The 4,965-nt window shown below is 39.9% G+C and overlaps 1 non-coding gene across 1 annotated transcript; it reads left to right on the top strand.

The window, feature by feature from the left end:
• Positions 1-202: 202 nt before the first annotated feature.
• LOC145565577 (small nucleolar RNA R71) lies at positions 203-309 on the top strand. Its single transcript, XR_014095056.1, has one exon. It is a non-coding gene; the product is annotated as a small nucleolar RNA R71 (small nucleolar RNA).
• The last annotated feature ends 4,656 nt before the right edge of the window (positions 310-4,965 follow it).

Here is a 4,965-nt window from a genome sequence, read left to right as displayed (position 1 = left end):
AGAGTCGACACTATGTTTCCCTTTGTTAGCAAATCCTCTGGGATTCCCATATTGGGAATTGTGTATCGCCGTATCTTCAATAACCTGACCTGCATCATCAACATTAAGATTCATGAATCTCCCACTAGCTGCAGAGTCTAAAATTATTCTAGAAGAATTTCCAATGCCGTTATAAAAGGCTTGGATTAGCTGCCATTGTGCTAAATTATGGTGGGGGCATTCTCTTTGTAAGTCCTTGAACCTCTCCCAAGCCTCATATAAAGACTCATCGGCTTCTTGAGCGAAGTTCTGAATTGCACTCCGTAGTACTGTTGTTCTCTCTGCAGGATAATATTTGTTATGAAAATTCAAAACAAGAGTTTCCCAGTCAGTTATACCAAGTGTAGTTCTATTTAAGCCATTAAACCACAATTTAGCTTTTCCAGTTAAAGAGAAGGGAAAGAGAATCTCCCTGATTTGGTCTTGAGTGACCCCGGCTTGCCTGATGGTGTTGCAATATTGACAATAGTCGGCAATGTGAAGATTCGGGTCTTCACCCTTGGCTCCACTAAATTGCTTCCTCTCTATCATCGTTATAAATTGAGGCTTAATTTCAAATTGAACTCCGTCAAGAGCCGGAGTAGGGGTGAGATATGGAAAATCCGTAAGCTTTGGTTGTGAATAATCACTAAGCTTCTTTGGAGCCGCCATCTCTGATTCTGTGTCTGATGATGCCTCTAAATCGCTAGAATCAGTTGGAGGATTGCGGTGATTATTGTTATTATCACCAGAATCCGCCAGGATTTGCTTGTAGAAGTTTTTCTGTCTATGGAAGGAACGTTCGATCTCAGGATCGAATGGGATATAACCTGATCTGGAACACCAGGGCATAAACAAAAACTAGAAGCAAATATGAGATTTGTCTCAGAGAACTAACGCTCTCTGAGACAAAAAAGAGAAATAATCTAAACTACAAAAACAATAAGAAATAAAAATAAAACCGTTTCCGCGGCAACGGCGCCAAATTTTGACTGGGTAAAGTCGTATCCCCTAATAAAAAATAATTACCTAACTCACTAACTAAGGTAGATAGGGAAGTAGGGTCGATCTCCACAGGGAAACTAGTCTTTTTACTCCTAATTTATTATTATAATCTAAACAATTTAAGTAACCAATATTTATAATTGAATAAGAAACTAAACTAAAAAGAGTAGGAACAGGGAGAAAATAATATATAAAGGATCTAGGGCATAGGTTCACCAATAAATAATACTCCGGGGTAAAATAGGGTAATCAATCATTGACATTGCATAAATAACATGATTAACAGGCTCTCGCAATTTATTAACCAACATAGATCTAACAGGCTCTCGCAATTTACTAGATCTAAGTTCTTATTGAAAATAGCCTTTAATATCAAATTAACATCTGCTCGATTCATCAATTTAATATTGCTATACTTTTACAAGCCGCAATTGTAAAACATTAAAACAATCCAATAAGAAATTATCATGCAATACCAACAATCAATAATAGTCAATCATCAATGCATCAATTAACCAGATTGTAAAGGGCTCTCGCTACTTATTACAATCACACAATTAAATTATAGGTATTAAATCTCATCTCTCGAATCTTGACTTAACCATTTATAAATTAACTTGCCTATTGAAACTAGACCTAAACATTAATTCTCATCTCTCGATTCTTGAATCAATATTGTCAAACTCATGCATAAAAGATGGGCCTAATCTAGTCACAGAGCATTAAATCAATCAATAGGAAATTAATCTAGCATTGATAATCAACAACAATAATTTACCCCTTCATATTATTTATTAGATCCCCATAAACCCTAGAAATTAAACTACTCACACATATTAAAAACTAAACTAATCAAAGCAATAAAATAAGTCATGATCAAAGGAATAAAATAAATAACTAAGGGTTCGTTTGGCATTGATGTGGTTTTCTGTTTTTTGGTTTTTTATTTTCTAAAAGTATATAATATGAGTCCCATAATGAATAAATAATTATATAAACTTATTAAAATTATGATAATTTTGAAAGCTGATAACAGAATAGTGGAAACACCTTTTTCTTGTTTCCTGTTTTTGGTTTTTGGTTATTAAAAAAACAGGAAACTCAAAACAAAACTAATGCCAAACAAGCCCTAAGATTAAGGGAAGAGAAATCGTTACCAAAATAAATCTAGAATTAAAAGGAAGAATTAGGAACAAAGGTTTAGAAAGAGATTAAGAGAGAGAAAACTAAGTAGAGAGAGAAAGTCTAAGAGAGAAGGATTAAGAGAAGAAGAAGAGGAAGAAGAGGTTGAGGTTAATTATTCCGTACAAAAAACGTATATAAAACCAAAACTAAAACAACTCCTAATTAGAAACTAATTGCTCGACAAAAGTGCTTCCCCAGAAACACGCGCCCGATCGGGCGAGAGGCCGCCCGATCAGGCGAGAGGCCGCCCGATCGGGCGAGAGGCCGCCCGATCGGGCGCGCTTTTTTCTCGCACATCTCTTCTCACTGCCGCGCCCGATCGAGCTAGCAGCTCACCCGATCGGGCGCGCCTTGGGCCTCGCACCAGCACGCTGCGCATCTTGCTCGATCGGGCCCTTGTGGCTCCTCGAGGCTTTGGACTTCCGATTGGGCTCGACTCCTCGGCCCAATCCGGATCTCCTCTTCGGGTCTTAAATACTCGGTCCAAACCTCGGTATTCCAAATACCGAGCCCTTAATTACCGGCTCGATGGCTCTAGCCGGCCTTGGGCTCCAAAAGTGGTCGTGTTCCTCCAATGCTCGTAGTCGCTTCATAAAAATCCCGGGAAAATGCTCCAAAGGTGCAATTCCCTACAAAACTCAACCAAAACTACGAAAACACTACAAAACACATATTAGTAATAAAAGTGGCACGAAAGAGCCAAAAACACTACTAATAATGACCACGGGACGGGGGTAAAAACACTATATAAAATAGACATATCAATACTTCCTTCAGGGTGAGCCCGGTTCCGTACTTTATCTTGTAATGTACCCATGTGTCTTTCAAAAGGGTAGCACCACCTCATGAACACTGGACCGCACAAGTTAATCTCACGCACCAAATGAAGAACCAGATGAACCATTATGTCAAAAAATGAGGGTGGGAAATACATCTCAAATTTGCACAAAGTCACAACCACATCTGCTTGCAAAGCATCTAGTGTACAAAGATCAAGAACTTTGCTACAAATTGTATTGAAAAACGAACAAAGGCTTGTAATCGCTTCCCTCACGTGTTTCGGTAGAATACCACGGATTGCAATCGGTAGGAATACTTGCATCATAATGTGACAATCATGGGATTTCATACTTGTCAGCTTCAATTCTCCATTTAAGGTTACAAATCTTTTCATGTTAGATGAGTACCCTGATGGAATCTTAATGCCGTACAGACATGCACAAAACATACGTTTCTCTACCCTTGACAATGTATAGAAAGGCGGGGGTAAATAATTCTTTTCATCCTTCCCTTTACCCTTAACTTTCTTCTCTGACGCATCTTTGGCCTTTCCCTTTCCCTTGCTCTTCTCCTTCCCTTTTTTCGAAACATTTTCATCTTCTATTCTCGGCTCCTTCCCCTTTCTAACCTTTTCTTGAGGCCACAATTCTGGACAAATCCCCATCTCTTTCAAATCTAACCGTGCACCCTTTCCGTCCTTTGTTTTGCCTGGGATATTCATAAGCGTCCCCAAAAGAGCATCACACACATTCTTCTCTATATGCATCACATCAAGACAATGCCTAACGTCATGTTCTCTCCAGTACGGAAGCTTCCAAAAGATTGATTCTTTCTTAAACAGAGCAGCTGAGACCACAGTTTTTTCTGATTTTCCAAACACCGTTCGTATCCCTTTCACCCGAGCACTAATCTCAGCACCAGTCAATGGTCTAGGCGCAGTATCATCTTCCACGGTTCCATCGAAAGCCTTTTTCTGCCTACGGTACGGGTGATCACGCCTAAGGAACCTTCGAGTCCGTAGGTAGACATCTTTGTGAGAATGAGTCAGGTATACGCTTGATGTGTCATCAATACATATGGGGCATGCTTTTTTCCCTTTGACCTTGTACCCACACAAGTTGCCATATGCAGGGAAGTCATTCATGGTCCACATAAGGGATGCACGCAATGTGAACATCTCGTTTTGATGAGCATCGAAAACGGATACCCTTTCGTCCCACATCTTTCTCAAGTCGTCAATAAGCGGCGCAAGGTAAACATCTATGTCGTTTCCAGGTTTCTTAGGACCAGTTATTAGCAATGAAAGCATTACATACTTACGTTTCATGCACAGCCAAGGAGGCAAATTATAAATCACTAAAAGTACTGGCCATGTGTTGTGTTGGGTACTAAGAGTGCCAAATGGATTCATCCCGTCCGTGCACAACCCAAGCCTTAAATTTCTAAGTTCATTACCAAATTCCTCAAACTTCAAATCAATGTTCTTCCACTGTGGAGAGTCAGCTGGATGCTTCAGAATTCTGTTTTTCTTTCTTCCCTCTGCATGCCACCTCAAGTTTTTAGCATCTTTTGGTATTGAGAACAGACGCTTAAACCTTGGAATAATGGGAAGATACCACAACACCTTAGCAGGAGGTCCCACCGTGCCAGGATTGCAACTCATGCGCTTGTACCGCGACCGCTTGCATCGTGGACACTCCTGCAGTTGTTCATACTCATTTCGGTACAAAATACAGTCATTAGGACATGCATGTATCTTCTTATACTCCAAACCAAAGGGACACATGAGCTTCTTTGCGTAATAGTAAGACTTAGGAATTTCATTCCCATCAGGCAACATATCACTTAATGCGGTCAACAAAGAAGTAAAACTGATGTCCGTCCACCCATGCTTCGACTTAATGTTGAAAAGTGTTAGCACGACCGATAGTTTGGAGTATTTTTTGCACCCGGGATACAAAGGCTTTTTGGAAGCCT

Source organism: Chenopodium album, chromosome 1 (assembly GCF_948465745.1).
Source record: "Chenopodium album chromosome 1, dcCheAlbu1.1, whole genome shotgun sequence".
NCBI classification, from domain to species: domain Eukaryota; kingdom Viridiplantae; phylum Streptophyta; class Magnoliopsida; order Caryophyllales; family Amaranthaceae; genus Chenopodium; species Chenopodium album.
This window is presented reverse-complemented; position numbering and strand designations above follow the sequence as displayed.